The sequence below is a fragment of the Cynoglossus semilaevis genome, chromosome 13 (genome assembly GCF_000523025.1).
Source record: "Cynoglossus semilaevis isolate Cse_v1.0 chromosome 13, Cse_v1.0, whole genome shotgun sequence".
NCBI classification, from domain to species: domain Eukaryota; kingdom Metazoa; phylum Chordata; class Actinopteri; order Pleuronectiformes; family Cynoglossidae; genus Cynoglossus; species Cynoglossus semilaevis.
The window spans coordinates 19,363,897-19,384,974 of NC_024319.1; the positions used below are offsets into that span (position 1 = coordinate 19,363,897).

Genomic DNA, 21,078 nt, shown 5'->3' on the forward strand with positions numbered 1-21,078 from the left:
GGACGGACAACTAAGGTCAGTCAAGTGTAAAGCACCCACTTTGTGGACTCCTGTGAGTAAGGGTATGTATGACTAAGTGAGAGACGTACGGAAAATGAAATGCCACACAGGGCAGAGGAAATCTGCAGAGGACTGGGGGAGAATTTAATGAGGTCTGTTGCTGAGATAAATAAGACAGTGAAGATCTTGCAGAGGTGAAAAGCAAGATGCTCTGTGGGGAGGCAGTAAGTCAATCACAAAACTCAAAGGGCTCAAATGATGCAAGAAGCTGCAACATGCTCTCAAGTATCAGATGGGCAGCTTGGCAGCATTAAATTCGTTTTTTTTAAGCCATTGGATTGGGATGATTGGACATACAGCTTACTCACTGAAACCCTATCTAACTGATCAGAAGTCCATGAGCCTGGTCTTTTCTCTGTTGGACAAAGGTTTCATTGGAAATATGGAGTAGTTGGTGACAGTGGAAGTTGGGCTTCTGCGTGATGATGAACCATGCTTTTTTATCAGTGCTTTTGAGAATGCAATGTATAATTTGACTTTAGCAGATCACTTACCCTCTGTAACCCTGCTTTTGTGTCAAAGAGGGAGTATAAAGGTCCTGTCTGTAATTTTAAAAGACTGCAAGCTTTTCTGACATTGCTCTTGCTCTGTAAATGTTTCTATTGTCCTTCCTTTTGACACTGAATTGGAGGAAAGAAGCCGCTAGTGTGAGTGCTGAGTAAACTCACTGTTTTGTGTGAGATGACTTAATGATGAGACGTTGGTCATCATAATTATAAACAGGACAAGACTAAATGCACTGGGTATGGAAACATGCTGCCATTGAATGCAACACTTATTACTGCATATCTAACACTAACCCAGTCAAAGCCAACCAACAAATTAATTTCCAGTTAAGAAAATAGCAAAGAGTAGAAAATGTAGATCCCACTTTCTCTCTTGTCTAATTTTTGAAAGGTGTTTTCACTAATTTTGTGATTTAAATTTGCATATTTGCAAAGTCACAGGCAGACAACCAGTTTTAGTGTGTGTTAGGATGTGGGGCGGTTTAACAAGCACTAGAGGGAATTCCTTCCTTCAGAAGAATCAGGAAGCAACAGCATGAGCGGAAGAGAAAACAACTTCTCTTTCCAAAGCAAACCCTTCAGAAGTTGTTCTTTCAGAAGAGGAAACACCCTCAGTGCTTAATCAAAGTTAGAAACACGCTCTCCGCTCTCACTGACTACAACTGCAGTGTGTTTCTTAAATCAGCCCAAACATGACATTTACAAATTAATTAAATGGTAAATATACTATTACGTACACTGCATATACAGCAGATTTTATGGCATGTGCTTGTAACTGTTTATTTAACTTGGTTGTGATTCTTAGATCTTAAATCCACTTAAATTATGTACTTGTATTAAAATACTCCTCGGTTAAATCTCAGCAACTGGTTGAATGGAATAGATCATTGATTTATTTCTGTCCAAGGGGTTATTTCAAAAACATGATTCTGGTTAGCCATTCTCCATTTTGTTTGCATATTTAAACCTCCTTCATGCCATTGAGTTTTTTAGGGACATGCATTAATGACTGACACTCAATTCCAGCTCGATAACCATAATCTGATCATTCATACCACGTCATCTCTACTATGTCATTGTAATGCTAAAAACTGATATCAGCGGAATAAAAACTTCTACTTACACTTGCAGATCTGTAACATGAGCTAATGAAATACATTTTTATTAGACATTCCCCTGAGTTAGATGGCATCTTTGGATATATCCTGAATCATTGTATTGTCTGGAAGCACTGGTTCTCTGTTTCCAGGAATTAATATCAACAGGAGTTGAGACAGTAGACCAGGAAGTGAAATGCGGTTTGCAGCAGACACTGGACAAACAACAACAATAGTTGGAAGTCATGAAGAGAAAGCTATTTACGATTACGCCATTTCCACTTATTTTTGGTATGACACAAATTTTAAGTCTAGTAAATATCAATGCTATGAACAACCACTTTCTTAATTCTAACACCAATTACAGATTACAACAAACTAAAAACACCCATTTGTAAACATGTTATCTTGCTGCTGCATATTTAGTTTATCAATTGTGCAAAGAGTTGTCTACTGAACCCCATGTACAAGGATTTATCACCAAAGCATTGTTGGAGTGTTTTATGCTGGAATCATGACGACGACGAAAACGTGGTGGATTATAATCACCATCACTTCTTCAATAGAAGTCGCAGTAATACTTTCAGAAACAAAGAGAAAGCACAGGAGTAGAGCAGGGAAGTGAATATATGTCCAAACTGCTGTGAATCCATGCAGAGTACTACATATTATTGGAAACCATGGGGGAGATGAGAAGAGCAGAAGAGCAGCACTACTTCTATGAATTTACCTCACACACACACACACACACACACACACACACACACACACACACACACACACACGTCTGTAACAGCCAGCAGATGTTCCTTTTTACGGTTTTACATAAAGCCTAGTGGAATAAGTAGCCAAGATTCTTTTGAAAAACAAATCTCATGTTACATAACAACAGTGCGTGAGGTGGGCGAGCTGATGCAACTCCTTCAACAGGCTTATCCAATGCACTACACCGCTTGCCAAAACAACTCAAGGTTTCTTGTTGAAAAAAACAAACAAACCAAAAAATCTCTTACTCATTAAAAGTTGTGATGAAGGTATATTGGATGTTTACAACCTTTATTTACACTGTTGTAACAGCTGAAGCCAAAATGAAGCCAAAAAGTCTACCAACCAAGAAATTATTCATTATCCTATATTGCAACAATTAAGATTTCAATTAAATGCACATGAGACCAGTAGCAGATAAGTGATGTGAGTTGGATCAGTGAAAGAATCTAGAATCTCACCTGAAGGAGTAAGTACAGAGTCACGAGCTGCTGGATGACTCACCCAGAGAGAGGAGGTGAGGGAAACCCGACTGCTAGACACACAAACCATACACAGGACTAAGGTTACGTGTATGCATGAACAAACAATACATAGTTTTAGGGTAATTTGCTTATAGAGTTCTCACTTATTGTGCTAAAGTATTTTAGTAGACAAAATGAAAATAATCAGCGTTCATGATGACAATTCATGATCATTTCATGTTCATTTCTCTAGGGAGCAAACACTCGTAGGCTCACAGAGCACATGAACCACAAGCTGCAAATCTTCATAAACCCCTGTCTCCAACCTGTGCATTGAATCCTCAGAGCATGTCACATTAGGGGAATCGGTGAAGAACCAGGCAGGAGCCAATCGCTAACATCTCTTATCCAACCCACTCAATCCTTGATTATGCAAGTCCTACAAAGACAAGCCAGAAGAAAAGCCTGACCAATCATTGCCACCCATTGTTCCTTAATAGCAGGCAGTGTGGCTGGATGCAGAGAGAGGATTAACCACAGTCCACCGCCCAGTCTCTCTCTTATCACAGAGCAGCAGCAGGCTGAGAGTCAGGAGTGGGAAATTGACATCCCACCATCTATTAGTCATGCTCACTATTTTGACAGACACATTTAGACTCCACACTCTCATCAATATTTTTAACACATAAAAAGAGCAGTTGTCTCTGCATGTTAATGAGTTTCTTCTGGCAGTTAATGATGGACGGATGCTAGCAGCCTATCGAATGTTAGGCATAAATCCAGAGTTACAGATAAGACCATGGCAGCAGCTCTAGCGCTTTCATTTCTACCAGCAGGAACTTCCTCCAAGTCACAGTTTGAACAATCTGGGGATCTGATAAGAATAAAAAACATTTCCATGACTTTATTATTTGACATTCTAAACTTGGTGTCCCTGAGTCATAGACACAGGAAGTGTTTGCATCCATTTCCAAAGAAACTCACTAAAATCTAAAAGAACAGCAGGAGTTGGTCTTCCTGGTGAGGGCTGTCTAAGAGGCTGAATTCATCCTGCTAAACATCAACCTGATTCGGGATTTTTAATCTCAAGTTTATCCTGGAGATGAAAATCACAAATAATAGATAAAACAACCGAGACAGTACAAAAAAGACATGTCCTCAAAATGTAATATTGCCACATTAAAGAGCTATTGGCTAACAACTGAACTTAACTATTCACAAATACAGTAGATGATGTTAAACCCTGCAGAGCTGACAGTTGCAATGTGTTCCCTGAAGATAAACAGCTAACCTGTGTCCTGTAATTAATCTTTTCTATTTTAGATAACCTCTTATCAAAGTTATGGTGTTCTTAAAGGAGGTCAAAGGTTTCAATGGTAACAAGCGACCGGACAGTAACAGTTGACTCTTGTCAAGTTGTCGTCACTGGACAAACTGCAGCTGTCTTCTGGTCAAAGAGCAAACCTCAGGCTGATATGTTAGTGTGTGTGTGTGTGTATGTGTGTAGTGTACTGTAGTAGCTAACAACTATATCAAACCAAATGTGTGTGAGTGTAAAAGACAGTGTGTAATGTCTTAGGTTTCAGGGAATTTAGGGGGCCTGGGAACTGGAACTTCCTCACGCTCATCTCTGTGTCATGGGAAACAATAATGACCAAAGACAACAGTGTTGTGCTGCACAATGCAGCTGAATTACCAAAGTGTTCGACCCCCACTGGTAATGTCAATCTTGTCGTGACTGAAAGAGTTTGAATGAGAATAAAATAATGGAACATGCATATTTACTAAGAGAACAGTCAAACAGAAACACTCACATAAGGCAGAAGTGAACAGAAAGACATGACTGAAAACAAAAAATAAATACAAATAAAAATCTTTCACAGATAAAGCTACAGTATTTAAAATGTCATACAATAAAATTGTTTTCCAATAGCCATTATTTTTTGCTTGTCACAAGATGAATTGATTGAATTTTAGCTTTTTATCATAGGGTTGTTTTTGCAGGGGACACTTTTTATTGGGGTGGCATTAATTTGCAGGGGACACTTTTTATTGGGGTGTTTAGTTGGCATTAGACAAATATGAAGAAATATGTTGTTTGCTTACAGGTCAATGACATCTAAACTGTTGTTCTGCTGAAATTAACTGTTGACATTATTTCTTGGTTTGCTTTAAAATTACTTACTCTTAAGTGACTTGTCTTTCTGAAAGTGTTTTTTCCAGCTATGACAACGTGAGCTAGTGCCCAAAAAGTATTTTCCTGTTCAGTGTCTGGAGGAGGTGAAAGTCTGAGGAAGGCTACCTTCTGAGTTGCAGCGGATGAGGAAGAGATCAGCTTCCAGGTTCCTGTCCTCTCACTTCCCCACTCTGTCTCCAACCACACCAATCAGCGGGAAAAAATGACAACTCTGTGTGCGTGCGTGTGTGTGTGTGAAACACTGGGTTTTCTGTGTACAACAGAGCTAATGAACAAGCTTTTGTCATAAGGGACAAAGTTACTAATAATCTTTTTTAATGATTTAACCAGTTGTATTGATTTACTGTATTTTTTATATATACACTTTCCTAAATGCTGCTGCTTTCATAAACTCAGAGAATTATTTTGGTTTGGATTTATTAAGGTTACAGTTATAGTTAGTTGTTAGTTATTGTTGCTTGAACTTTGCTACTTCGACAACATCATCAGTGCATATGCTGATGAAACGGACGAAAGAATGAAAAATAATTGAGATTTTGAGAGTTACTCCTCTTTCTTAGTTAAAAGATCAAAATATTTTCTGTAATTGGCTGCAGTACAATCTAAAGAGATGCCAAGTTTAACAGTTACAAAAGAGAAGTGTTCTTTTCAGTAAATTTGGCACCTTTTATTTCCCAAAAAAAACACTGTTGCTCATTACAGTCAAAAAGAAACAGCCTTTTACTGGTCTATGGTCATCAAATATTTCTCTAGCAAAGAAAATTTGTAAGAGATGGTAACAGACCCTTTTAATTTCATGATTGTTGCCAAGGGAAATTTAAACTTGCAATAGAGCAAATAGAAAAATAGCCATTTAAACTAAAAACATTCCATATGTTCTCTGCATAGCAATGCCCTGTAAAAAATGAGTATTATTTTGCTGTGCCCTGAGAAAAGAAGTTGGGACCAGGGCAGTTTTTATAGTCATACAAATTAAAACAGAATCATTGGTGTTGAGTCTTATTTTTAGTTCCCCACTAGGAGACACATGCACACCACAGATTGACCAAAGCCTGAGCATATTTCACACCATTTGTGAAACCAGGCAAACAATGATGACAAAAAAGCAGACCTGACTTTTGACCGTATATGGAATGCAGCTTCTGGCATGACAGTAAAATTACTACATAACTTTGGCATTATCTGCAGCAGCTGAAACAAAACTAAAAATAGAACATCTTGTTTAAAAGTGCTTTTAAAAACTATTTTACTATAGTGACATCAGAATAAATAAAATAAAACCAAAAATTCAAATAAAAAAAAATCTTCAAACTTCCAAACCAAATGGAGCAAGTGGTCCTGCTCTGCAGTACACAAAGTGTCACCTAACTATACTGCATTATTTCCAAGTTTCAATGAACATATTAACACAACGTTGGTTAACTCAGCTGTGCCACTGACCTGAGCAGAGATGTTATTGATTTCAGTGCTAAGGCACTTTTTCAGGGGATTTATTTAAAAAATATTGTACAGTAATAGAACAAATCTGACAATACATCACACTACATTTAGCAGCATTAAATTATTAAATTAGCAGCAGTAAATCTTGCTCCTATCTTTTTCCCTAATGCCTGAAGACAGGCTGACCGGTGCACAGCTTGTGGTTAACCACTAAAGAATGGAGTCATTGAATCAACTTATATTTTGGAGTAGGATTTCTTGATGAAATATAGGCCCTGATACTGATACCGGTACCCACTGGTTAGTGAGCTTCAGTCATAATTATAAATTTCTGTCTATCAATCTATAAGTTCCATGAAATACAGACCACAGAGAGCCACAGAAGACAACTTGCACTCTGCATCACAATGTCCAGTATGTGAGGTACACATATTATACACACAATTCATTATATATTACACCACAGGATGAAGTGTTGACAGTTGGCCACCTGTGAGGTTTTATAACCAATGTGTACACTGAAATGTCAGCATGTATTAAAAACAACAGAACGGACAGGGTGAGAATGGAGGAAGACTCTACAGCGTTCAGCCAATCCCCTCGGACACCAGCCCAGGCAGCGTGGGTGTCTGGACGAGACACGCTTCATCACTTATTCGCTCATCTGCTGGAGAAAACTGGGCTATGGCTGTGAAGGTTTCTCGTCCTACTGTATTGGCTGAGCTGCACTCCCACATGTTACCCTTCCTCTTATTTGCTCATTCTCTCTCCATCGCTCCCTTACTTGCGGCAGACCAGCTGTCATGATTTCCAGCCCACTCATTACCATTCCTCTCTCATGTAACTGTCGCTTCGTGAAGCTTTCATCCCACCTCTCCTCTACTGCACGTCGGGTGGCAAACTGAAATGTTATGTAAAGAGGATGTGAGCTCAACTTATGTGTATGTATGTGGAAGTATGCACTGTTTACCTGCAGTGGGCAAAAAAAGGTTTGTGGATGTAACTAGGTCATGCAGTATGGCAGAGTGCATGTACAGAAATGTAGGGACAGAAAATAAAAAAAATGAAGAGTTTGAATGATCTGTAGTACTGGCCCTTCTTCAATATAGTGTTTTAGGATTAAATTGACCAATAATTGATGAGCCAAGGCAGAAGTGGGAAATGATCCACAAGTCCTATGAACAGATCAAATATTTGAAAAAACATTTCGTTGATTATGTCTACCTTGTTTGCATACTCATTTGCAAAAAAAACCCAAACAAACAAACAAAAAAAAACAGACAAAATGAACCATTAATGTAATGATAATTTATCATAATAAGGGTATGTAATAAGTATTTTATATAATTCTAAAATTTCCAAAGGTATCTGACTGCCCCTTCATTATGGACATGCCAAGTTTTAGGGGATGTTGGGGTGAAGCTTTGTGTTGTAGCTAACTACACTTTCTGTTAGAGCACACCATTGGTGCTCTGTTTGTATTTACTTTGTCGACCAAGCACCTCAGTGAGTGTTGACTGTCGAGACAAAGGCTATGCATCTTGAGGTGCAGTATTCTTTTCCACAGCTGGTAAAACTGGGTCAGGTGATCACATTTTAGGTGTAAGTTTGTTGTGTTTCCTTTTTTTGTTGTCCAATGGATTTATTGATCATCTACCCAAGGCCTAATATGCATGTAATGCCCTAATTAGTAAATATTAAGTTGCATTTACACCAAGTTCTACAAGGCGGTTTAAGGTTCATAGGCAGGCAGCAGAGTGATAGGAAGTAAACAATTAAAGAACATCAATTCCAAAACAAAAGTGGTCCTTTATTAGGAAATATGGCCTGAACTTTCCAATGACAATATGCAGATTCATATTGTCTGTACTTTACACAGCGTTCACTATAAGCCACAGTATTATTGCATTTATGGTTTAAATTGGGAAAATAAGATATATATATTTGTGATGCACCGAAATAAAGATTCTTGGCTGAAACCACAAACCGACAACGAAGAACCCAAGGCCAATTATCAGTACCACTGCATTTATGGCTATGACTGTGTATTAAACCTCAATAAAATCAAGGCATTTCAATTGCATACATTAATAATAAATAAATAATAAATTATTAATTGTCAAAATAATTAATTGTCAAATGTCTAGCAAAGAAATAACTATTATTATTGTGAGGTACTCTCTTGCAGGATCTCACAGTACATATCAGACAACGAGGGTGCCTGCCCCTCATCTGGCACACTGCTATCCTTCTCCTTATATAAATAATCAGTCACATGTACAGGTAACAGGTGTGAAACACACACATCTACATCATCTTTTTCCCGGCAGAAGAAATTAACAAAAAAGTATATATTTTTTAACACATTTATAAATGTTACTTACTCTTGATTAATCTATGATTAATTATTATTGTTATTAACAGCCAAAGTTGGTTTTTAACCTTTGTTACTCCCAACTTTTCCAAGTGCCATTGTGCTTGTTTACGTAATTATGTCTTTCATCTGATGGAATGAGAGACAAACATAAAAACCGCAGGATTCTAAAAAAGGCACATAGGATTACCAAGAAGATATTAAGATGCACAGCAATGCTTTTATCTTTGGATAAACCGCCTTTTCTTGGCACAAATAAAAAGGATAGTAAAGTAGAAAATTACAACTGTCAGACAACGCAACCTCACTAACTGATCAGACGAATCATACATCCTGCTTTATTTTGATTATGACATTTATTATGATGAAGAACAAGCAAGTGGGTTTTATAGAGGAGGCTTGCTTTGTGTCAAGCACCCAGAAACAAACATGTCATAACTATAGAAAAACAGATGTCTGAAGATTTCTTCAGGGTTTCCTTATATAGTCTCAAGGTGGACATAACACACTGATCATGTGAGATAAAAGGATGCAGTAAAAAATCTGTTTAAATAAGACCAAGACACTATTGTATTATGTGGATCACATCTTGAGAGACATGAAGAGCAAGCACGAGAGATGAGAGTGTGACAGGGCACAGCTGTCCCTGATTTAGACAGATATAGTTCATACATGAATGCACCAGAGTCAGACACTGCGTATCGACCTGGGTGAGGTGGAGAGAAAGGTAAACCAGATTTCATATCCTTCTTTCTATGCAACACACAAAAAATGAAACAGCTGACATAAAAACAAGTATAATGTGGACAAAAATACAATTCACCATGTTGCTGAATTAGTCAATGTTATGTAGCAATTGTCACCTGTCACATCTGTCTCTGCCTAATTTTCCTCAGGTTCTTAGCTTTACACTAAATGGCATGTAGTACAGTATCATGTTACCAAGGAAATCTTCTTAGCATGCTTTTATAATTGGAAGCGATTTGGTAACTTATCATAATAAAATGTTTTATATACATTAGTCACATCGTAATAAAATGTTTTATATACATTAGTCAGAAAAATGCACATCGATGTTTGTTTTTTTTCTTGTCAATGTTACCAAATGACGCACGGCCCTGTACCGGGCCACAACTTAGTGGTCGTAGGCCACTTCCATAACTAACAGTTACAGTACAAATGCTAGTACAAGACCTGACCCCCTTGTCTTTTAAGGTCATTAGTATGAAGCTGTATCTCGTTTAAAATGCTTACAACAACAGGGAGGAAGCGACGTCTTATTCAGATCATGTTACTCATGTTGTGTCCAGCAGATAAACATGCAGTATGTCTCTGTTTAGTTTTTCATCAATCCCTTTGGGGGAGATCTGGCTCATTAGCTACTACTGCAAATGCTCCACAACTGACAACAGCTTACTGTGCTTTTCTGTGGTTCAATATTGAGTATGTAAGACACAGTAACACAGAGTTAACTTTGAATGGTAAAAACACAGACAATAGTCAATCAAAAGCAAGTACGCAATGGTACATAAAGAGCAACAGATACAATCAAATCTGTAAACAGTTGTGTGTTGTTGAGAGTTGTTGATGTTATCTTAACAACATGATGTCAAACATTCATTTCCTTTAATGTTTCTGTAGAGTTTGTGGCAACAGAAATGTTCTAATGGGGAGGCCTAGAAATGTTGATTTGCTGAATACAACTCCCAAAGTAAAACGCTGACATACAGAATGTATGTTTGTGACACAGGTTTTGTAGAAAGTATATTCCAAGATATGACATGTTTAATTTTGTAGATGATTTTACCACCTAAAAAAACCCTGAAAACAGAATGTATCTCTTGGTCATCTACCTTTTTTTTAAAACATATAAAACACTAAATATCTGTACCTACAACCACCTGACATAAGTCCAGACCCTTTCCAAAATAGTTTGATTAGAAAATAAATGTTGCAGATACATAGTAAAAGACAAAAGCATATTAAAAGCAAGACAACTAATGTATTGATCTGCAATATAATGTCTGTACCTTTTAGGTGGCCGTCAGTCATCGAGGATGTACTGTATTTTCTAATGACTAAAAACGTCTAGTAACATTGAAAACAAATATTTTTTTCAAAGAAATTAGCAATTACAAAATATTATATTTTTGAAAAATACACAACACAAACCCTGTGTCTATGAATGAATGGAATGAGAGTTGGTCAGGTCAGCTGAAGTTGACACCAAATACATCATGTTCCCTTGTTCAGTGAGTCACCACTGTGTCCGTGGGAAAATGTAAAGCTGACAGTTAAGGATTGGATTCATCCAAGACACTATGCTAATGATGGGGTGTGATATTTATGGCATATCCTTCATGAATACTTCATGAGGGATATGGCTTAATGCTTCATATTTTATAGTCAGTGTGTAAAAAGAGCTACAGTTCAAAATTTGTGAGGATGACATCATATGTTGTGATATGTACAGTGCTATACGCTGCCCCCTCCCCTTCTGTAAACATTTGTTTTAAATACATTTCTAATAAAAACAACATTTTTGTATTAAAACCATTGTTTTAAACTGAGTGTGAGTAGAATGTGGGTGATGGGTGATGATGCTTTATAGCAACGTTGGGTTCAAATGAGGAATGTCAACTATTCCAAGTATTGGAAAAAATCTGTTTCCCACACTGTCCATGCCTTGGAAAATTTCTAACATCAATGATCAAGATACTTTAAGGAAGAAGAACCAAGGAAGTTGGTTTGTTGCAAACAAAATAAATTTTATGTCGTCAAGACATGACACTGATGCAAACGCATGTGCTCTGCCTTGACCATCCTGAACCATGTATTGCACAAATTATAACACAGTGTCAACTCTGTCTAATTGTGATTATCATTATCATGAGATCATCAGATGACAGGGAAACTGCCTCCAGATTACAGCTACCATTTTATGCAATTACTCAACTTATTTTTGTTTATCCTCAACGCACACTGACCTGAATTAACCTAAACTGACTGACATTTTCTTCAGCCAATTTGCCTCTTGGAACATGGCTGAAATGCCTTTGGGTGATGGCAGGAAACAGGTTTTGCATCATGCTGAAAGGTCACAGTGTTAACCACAGTGTTGACCAAATACTTGTACTAACAAATACCGTACTCAGTGTGTACTAAGTATCATAAATGCACTGTGTTTTCCAGGAAGATTCATTATATCATCTATTGTTTTATATTATTTCATAGCAGACCTATAACTATTGCTTTTATTTGTCCTTGTCTTAACCAGTAATCTGCAGATATTAAGAGTGAAAAAATTAGCTGAGACAGTTTGGGCCATGTTTGCTTGGACTTCCATGTCATTGTAAACTCAATATAAACCGGTTTATGCCTCTGGGTCACTCACCACGTAGAATGCAGAAGAAGGAAAAATTTCACACTCCTGGTCCACTCTTCTTGTACTTTGGTTTGCTTCCTGCTTTCATTCACCTTCTAATCCTAACTGAGCTTGACAGCTTCTCTCCTGAAAAAGGATGTGAAAAAAAATCATTAAAATCCCTTTAAAAGACTGTTAGAGGGTGAGGGTTACAGGTGGGGTTAATTCAGCTTATAGAACATAACGGATGCTCAGTAGCTCACTATTACCTTATTCTTAGTTTAAACTTTTAGTATAACACAATGATTTTTGGTTGTTTTGAATATATTCAATTGTTATTCATTCTCATTGTAGTTTTAATAAGCTATGGTTATTGTCAAAATCAGTGCAGAATTCTAAAGTTGTGTTAAAATATGTCTATAGGAAATGGAGGGTAAACCATTCACTACATTAGTACAAAAGCAAATATCATACACAAAAAATGTAATATTTTGGTGTGTGATTTAAACTAGTAGAGATAAACAAATTTGCTAAGTAAAGACCCGAGTAAACGAATACACCATCAATCATCTGCATTTCAGCATTACACTTAGTTAAACTTAGCAGTAAACATTTCCCAAAATTCACCTTTTAGCTTTAACAGCAGCAGTGAGATGCCATCCAGTTCAGCCAGAAGATCCTGATTGCAGCTGTGAGAAAATCACACTGCCTGGTGATGTGTAACTTGCTCCAGATGTCGACTCATCTGTCTCCTGTCTCTTGACTCTGTCTGTGTACATTCAGAAGGCTCCAGTAGATGAAGTAAGAAATTGACTTTACACATGCAGGAAAAAGGTCACTTGCCATATGTAAGTCAAACACTGCTGCCAGATGTTTCACCCTAATGGAACAACAGAAACAAAAGAATCAGACAAATCTTGAATGCTTGAAAGTTTGTGTTTTATACAATAATGTAATAAATAATAGTTTCTTATGTTTTGTTGTGCACTGATTAATGGTTTCTAAACCCTTTAACGCGTTCTAAATAGTTTAGATGAAAACAGATATTTAAATCCATTGGACAAAGGGCACAAAAGAATAATCATGGTAAAGAGTTATAGATTACCATTTCAGCATTAGCATTTCACCTGCAATGGCTTTTAACTTGTTTTACCATTTAACTTGACGATGCCTCCTTCCAGAATTCCATTCAACTAAGAATATAATTATTTAGTTTACTGTTTCATATGGTACTACAGAATTCAAAACGTGAAAGCTTTAGGCCACATAAAACCTGGGCACGCTCCTCAATTGGCACTCGGGCCAGACTTTAGACAAACCTGTAGTGGCGCTAGATTTTCCTGTTTGTGTATTGGAATACCTTAGTTTATAAGGTTGTATTATGGGTTTAGCTAAAATGCTAAAAAGGTTTTACCTTTCCCGATCATAAATTTTGTGTTGCACCCCTTGAATTTTTCTATATTGCCATTGTGGGCTTCAGTACTGTGTACGTATGTTCTAAACCTTGACTACTTTAAAATCATTCAGTGAAAAATGAAACCGATTTGATTTGCTGTGACGTCATCTCAAAGTCACAAACAAATTGTTTCGGTGAAACCACTAACATTGGGGTTTAATTCCTCTGTCATCGAAAATTCAACAAATGCAAAAGGGAAGCCCGCGAACATTTGAAACACCGTGGAGCCAAGTTTAAAATAGTTTCATCCCGCAGACCAAGATAAAAACACAAGCTGAATGTACAACGAATAAATGGAGAAGTAATGGGACTGGACTAACAGTCGTTAGCTTAACGACCAATAAACGTTCTTTAAGTGTTGATTAATACTCGTACAACAAACTCAAACCAACCTGCACACTAAGACAATGCGCCAAAAATAGACGCTTATTAAATAAAAATCTTTTAAAAAGTGAATTCAACAGTAATCTTACCTGTTACACTAAAATGTCATCGGAAGTGGCTTCTTCATGTGCATCATCCCACAACTGTCAGAGTGAAGTTCGTCAGCTCAAAGATCGCATATTTATAACATGATGCGCTGCTAAAGGAGCTAAAACTGCCATGCTCTTTTACAGCTAGTCTATAAATATGTTTTTACCAATATGAAGCATGTACCTCTGAACAAAACGTGTGCTATTTTATTGAGTGTACGACATACCTTTAATAAATGTAACAAGAAACAGTAATATAAGTACTAAACATGCGTCATGCTTATTTACTTTTGTGCTTGTCAAGAATAGGGCAAAGTGAAACATCTGTTACAACGGAAATGCTGTTATTTGTTTATGTAAGCCTATACTGCCACCCACTGGTTTAATAAGAAAACAGCCATAAGTGTCTGTGCAGATTTTCTCTTCAATTTAAGTTACTGACTTTATTTTTATTTTATTTTTTTTAAGTCCAGTGGCCAATTTGAAACTCTTCGAAATTGTAAAGCAGTACTAGGAACACACAAAAACATCTAGATGCACACTCAGAAGTTTAACAAAAAAGAAAAACAAAGAAGACAATCTTTAATTTCGAATTTTTTTTCTAAGAACGTTAATGAATTACTAATCTGAAAAAACCCATACAAATAAAACAAATGGAGAGGTTTCAAAGTTTAAAATTCAGTTTGATGACCCTATAATGATAAATTTTAGTGATTTGATTGGTTTTACTCTATCTATCTATCTATCTATCTATCTATCTATCTATCTATCTATCTATCTATCTATCTATCTATCAGAAGCAACTCTTAACACGTCAAAAACACGAGTGTAACAAAGAACTAATTGCGCCATAGATTGTGTTGTGAAGATGCAATTTAACCAGGGGGTGGCGCCCAAGAGCTGTTGTCCACAGTCCAGTGCGTCACAGTTAATTTCATACCAGTTGAGCTGCAAAGAGAAGATTCATGCATTTTTTTCTCTTTTTAATCTGATGTCAATTTTACTCAGTTGTTTGAAAATACACACCTTTTAATTAGACAAGTCGATGAGTTTATATAGCGTACCTCGTTAACCAGGCGAAGCAGTGGACGCAAACAAGGTCAATGTAATGTATGGTTCAAATAGTGTCACTGGAGGTGGCAGAGTTAAAGATTTCCATGACGACTGACAGGATGTAAAGAAGATGGAGCTGCCAGGCCAGGGTGGAGGTGAGAAAATTCATGGATGGAGTCGAGGAGAATATGACACTTTTTGGTTTTAACAGTGGAGAAGGCAAAGAATTAAATTAAACACAGACAGGTGATCAACTATGTGAACTTTTGAAAAAAGCAGTCAGAAAGAAGTAGAAAAATGAATAAAATAAAATGAACATTATGTGTATATTACTTTCATTAAACACACATTCTTATAAGTCAAACATTATATATTGTATACATTTTTGAGGCCAATTCTTCTGTAGTATTTTAAAATTAATGATAATAATGAAATATAACACTCTAAATAAACAATTCATTTCGAGAAATAATTTGTAGCAATTATAACAATTCAGTAACAGATAATTACTGCATTTATATTTATTAATAATGATTAATTTCATTGAATGGATCTTTCAGAGCTAATTATCAACAAATCTATCCACCTTTTGGCCACTACCTCCTGTTCAGAATCTATAGGGCCTCTGTGTTGGATTTAGCAACATCTAGTGGTAGAGCCACATGTAAATACATGGTGACCCACCCATTCTCTGCAGAAAAGATTTACTGCTGATGTGAAAATAATAATAAAAATGCCATTCTGGGTTAATTAAAACAAGAACTCAATGTTTCACATCATAGCATAAAAATAAAAAAATAAAAACAAACAAACAAAAACCCAGAAAACAAAATTGACACTATTTACTACTTTTTTGTCAGCAGAATTAAAATATATAAATTATAAAAGATTTACTGTACATATTTAGGTACAATATTTGGAATAATTTTATGCAAATTATGGGCAGTTAACAATTATTTAACCACATTTTGCAAGATAAAATAATACCATCATCACACAGAGGTTTTGGTCAAACCTGTCCTTAGATCTGCTCTCACTGTATGTTAAAATACGTTCCATTCAGGCAGCTGGATGATTTAAGTTTTTTTAACTATTCAATGACTATTCAGAATTGGATGCAAAACATTAACTATGCAGGGATTTACATATGAATACATGAATAGAAACAATAAAAAGTGCTCATCAGGATGAGAATCTCTGCTGTTTATTGTTTGACTTAAATTGAAGATGTTGCTGTGCGGTCAGGGAATAACTGAGTGAAATAGTTCATAATTCATGTCGTCTTTCTGTCCAAATGTGAAAGCCATTCTATGCTTTAATTAAGCATTGTTAACCACAATTAACTGGCCATTTAAAGGAGAAGAATTGGGTCCAGTTTGGGCTTGAATGGTAATTTTGTCTTCTATTAAAATTATCTGAAGGAAATAAAAAGATTCATTTATAATGAGTGAGGCTCAAAGATGAGAGAAAGGAGCAAAAATGGTTTAAACAAACAAAACAAAGAAATGTGTCCAGAGGGAAGGATTACATTTATCAGGTCGGCAGACAGCAGGATCAGGATAACTCACAGAGAGCTTAGCAAGCTTAGGAAAAATGGAAAGAAAAGCAGAAAAATAAAACACTGCACATAAGCAACACGACAATGATTTTTTTTTTTTAAACTGACTGACTAATTTTGGACACAAAAGTTGGTAATTATATGAACAAATGTTTGGTAGAACTATCCAGATCTGGGCAGAAAGGGATTTGCTGACAGCTTTTTTAACACGGTACAACATTTTTTAAATGAATTAATTAGGCGATCACAGTAATTACTGTTTATATTGTTGTTAATGAGCCTAAAGGCAAGCGAGCTGCACTCATCCAAATTACAGTCATGAGGCACGGAGCCAAGAAAAGGTCCAAAACAGAGAGCAGCGTATGGTGAACACCAACAACCTGGTGAGGAGACAAACCAGGACCAGCTCCCGGAGTGAGACTGGAATCATTTAGTCATTGTTCACATTTAAATGTGTCTCTGTGTGTTTTAGGGAAATAACTTATTCAACATCTGCCTTCGATGTTGTCAGACCTAAAAAGACAGTATTGATCTGAGAGACACAGGAAGAAGACACGTCTGGTCTGAGCCTCAGTCGTTTTTCTCATTTTATCTGTCAGTTCATCAGGAGACAGTTTCAAGGTTTTCTTTTTCATTCTTCCCGTCCGTCAGATCTGTTCTCAGATTCAGTGTCAGCATCTTCTGATTGTGTTTCATCCTGTTCTACAGTGGTGAACAGGAGACAGGTTTACATCAGATCATGTTATAAACAAACAAGTTTGTAACAAAGGAACCTTTTGTTTTTATTTTTTAAGAAAACTTCTAATCTTTTTCTTTCCTTCTGCGTATCTTTTTATGTGTCCTTTGTTTGGTATTACTGTAAAAAAATGAATTAAAATATCTTTATATTAAATACAATTTTCTTCTTTCTTTTTTCGCTGCCTTCACAACAGGCTCACCAATCATATATATTTTCCATTAGTTATAAGCATAATGGAAACCAATTATCTTATATAATAATAATAATAATAATAATAATAATAATAATAATGTAATAAAATTGCTCAGTGGGAAGTTATTCATTTTTAGATTAAACATGTGATATTGGTATGATATCTATTGAAGCAGATAAGTATACAGTATGTACAATAATAGATCAACACTATAAATATGACATGTAAAACATAGGTGGAGTACAGCTGATTCTTATTCACTGAGTAATATTTAATGTAGATAAGCAGTTAAAAATAAACTGTTTTATTGTCACTGCAGATCTCATTCAAATCTCTGGGTCTGACCCAATCATAAAAAAAAAACTGTAAAAAAAAGAAAAGAAAAGAAAGAAAAACCCAGGAACAGTGTCTGGCACATTTTGCTGAAAAAACAAAACAAAAAATAACCAATTGATGAACCCATTATTGCCTTAGCTCTGGATGTGAGTGGGTGTGTGTATGTGTGCGTATGTGTGCTGGGTGTGGTTCATTTCATATGACAACTGTTGTGTGAACAGGGGAACAGGGGAAAACAGTGAGAGACGGAGAGAGGAGGAAGATGCTGCACCTGTGTTTGTGGAGGGGGGTCATCCAGAGTTGATGGAGTCTTCCTGCTTCCTGCTGCAAAACCAACAGGAAAGAGACATTTCTGTTGCCTTGGTAACGGCCAAGCCTGCCCCGACACATAAATAAGTACGAAGGAAACCTGAAAATAATACACAACATTGTGTTTGAAAAAAAAAAAACACAAATGAAATGAAAACAAAAAGCCCAGACATAGATCTGTGTGAGAACACACACCCGTGACCTCTCAGAGGAGAAGAGAAGAACACAGCAGTGACAGCACTTTAGTTGTCTGTCTGTAAGAAAAGACCTAACATTCCATAAGTGTAAGGTAAAGTACAAACCACAGGTTTGTATTGGCTGCTACAACAAAAAAAGGACTGTAAGATTTTTTACTTTACATACTTCATAAAGCCTACTGTAAATCTGCTGTCAATTTCAGCTGACCAGGAACTTAGTGACTGTAGAGAAGAACATTTTGTTTTGAAGTAAAAAAATTATAAATTATAAATCTGACAAATTACTCTAAAAGTCAACTGTGTGTAATGTTAATATTTTAATGACATGTAACTGCTCAGTAAATATCTGGACTTGTATTTAGGGTTGTTTTCTTTCATGAAAATAAAAGGACCAAAGTATAAATCTAGTTTGAAACAACCACGCCTGTGTCTGAGAGTGACGTATCTTGGACATTGACAGGCTAAAAGGAAACTGACCTGTTGGCCGAGCTCCAACATACCGCCGCCGCCGCTGCAGCAACACAGGAGGACAACAGCAGTCACCTGCTCTGATTGAGACGCTGCCTCAAACTGTTGTGACTGAGAGCAGATGGAGCATGGAACCTTATTTGCAGAGGGTCATCAACTCTCCTCAGTGCATGTTGACTCACAGAAAACTGCGAATCACACGTATGGTGACGTTTAAAAAACATAAACACCCATCTTTCCATACATGGTTCAGAAAAGTGAGCAGGGACATTGATATAAGATATATGATCTTCAACTACTAATTGGTGCAACGGCTATTCTCTGCTCCCTTGTGTCTGTGTCTGAATTCCTCTACATATAAGAGAACGTGTTCTGACCTCCTTTAATACAAGTCCTTTGAGTATTTGGTGTTTATTGTAACTAACCATGATGAAAACCTACGTTCAAAGGACCGTAAGCAGAGAATAATTCTCATTAAAACAAAAAACCAAGCATGGATAATGAATATATATATATAAAAAACACATTTCAGTGCACATCAATTTAGGCAGCTAGTAAATAATACAACAAGATTGTTTCACCTTCACCACAGTGGTGCCAAGTTATTATTAGGCCATAAAACACATGAACCAAACACATATAGTAAATGCAATTTCTGTATATTAAGAAAAATAGCATCTCATTACTGCATTATATTAACTTGACTTACATTACCTCTCTCTCTCTCCCTCTCTCATCCTCTCTGTCTGTGCTGCTGCAGCGTCTCTCAGACATTTATCTAAATAGATGTTCTCTAATTAATGTGTCTGGCAACCTTATTATTCTTTGAGGGCGATATTTTCCTCTCATGAAAGGCAGAGAAGGTCAATTTTAAAAGAGACCCAGGGGAAAGAGCAGGACGAGCTTAGGATCTGCTTGTGTCTACCTGTGTGTCTGTGTTTGTGTGTGTGTGAATGACCTGGTATAGCTAACCATGTGGGGACATATTTCTTGAATAATACTATTATGTGTGGACTATAAGTCCTTGTGGGGTTATTTAGCTGGTACCTACTGAGTGAGAAGGTATTTTGGGGTTATTGGTGGTGGGTGGTTGTGGTAGGTGGGGGCCCATCTAAAATGACTCATTTTTCAGGATTATTTAGGTCACAATAACTCAAATAATATGACAGTCCCTTGGGATTTAAATTAATACTTTTAATCCCAACTGTCCAATAAAATGACAAAAATTAAAAAAGAAGAAGTTAAAAGTATAAAATGACAAAAATTAAAAAAAAAAAAGTTAAAAGTCTTTTATTTAATGGTTTGAGGCGATTGTGCAACTTAGAGAATATTAGCTGTGATATGTTTGGTCACAGACTTTATCTGGTGACACACACCAGAAGAACAAAAATAGCTTAGCACTTCACCTTACTTAGTGGTCAGTGTGGTTCCACAATAAAAACAAGTTTCAGCTCCTGTACAATTTTGTGGACCTGACAAACACAATGAGCTTGAGTTTAACACCAGTGTTGTAAGATGGTCATCTCTAATAATAATATCTATATAATATTCATTCTGTTATTTAGATTTGTTTTAAATGTTCACACACTGTTAAAGGTAAACAGACTGATCAGATGAAGTTCAGTAGCCGTGGAGGAAGGGGTTACGTTGTCCTACTATGATGAGTAATTTTCTGATCCACTGGACATTAACTAGTCTTGACAGTCTAATACAGTACATATGCATTTTTAGTAGAAAAGGTTTTGACATCCAGCAGGAGAAGTGAGTGAATGAACGAACGTCCAGTGGATCCTGATGAAATGTGGTCAGTATTTTTGTTTGTGTGTTGGTTTGTCTCATCCTCATTGAGATTCTCTCTGCAGCCGCTCACAGATACAGTACAGGATGTGGATGAGTGCAGCAGTGCATCTACACAACAGAATGTTTTCTGCTCCCTGTATCAGAGAAGCAGATGGCGGGGGACCAACACTCCAAAGTGCTGGAAACCAACTAATTGCTTTGAGGGAAATCGATATAGTGCCGGCAGCAA

The 21,078-nt window shown here is 36.6% G+C and overlaps 1 protein-coding gene and 1 long non-coding RNA gene across 3 annotated transcripts in view; both read right to left on the bottom strand.

The window, feature by feature from the left end:
* LOC103388901 (neurocalcin-delta A) overlaps window positions 1–14,317 on the bottom strand; it is a 43,337-nt gene extending 29,020 nt beyond the window's left edge. The window contains exons 1-3 of one of the 2 annotated variants that reach the window (XM_008324108.3): window positions 14,197–14,309; window positions 12,895–13,147; window positions 12,298–12,414 (exon numbers count right to left, since the gene is read on the bottom strand). The gene's annotated coding sequence lies outside the window, so the exon portion shown is untranslated. Of the gene's footprint in view, window positions 1–12,297; window positions 12,415–12,894; window positions 13,148–14,196 lie in introns of both variants that reach the window. The other variant, XM_017037745.2, reaches the window with a different exon arrangement.
* Window positions 14,318–17,156: 2,839 nt separating this feature from the next.
* Window positions 17,157–21,078, bottom strand: part of LOC112487959 (uncharacterized) — a 7,011-nt gene continuing 3,089 nt past the window's right edge. The window contains exons 2-3 of the long non-coding RNA XR_003051561.1: window positions 18,347–18,484; window positions 17,157–17,509 (exon numbers count right to left, since the gene is read on the bottom strand). This is a non-coding gene — a long non-coding RNA (uncharacterized LOC112487959). The remainder of the gene's footprint in view (window positions 17,510–18,346; window positions 18,485–21,078) is intronic.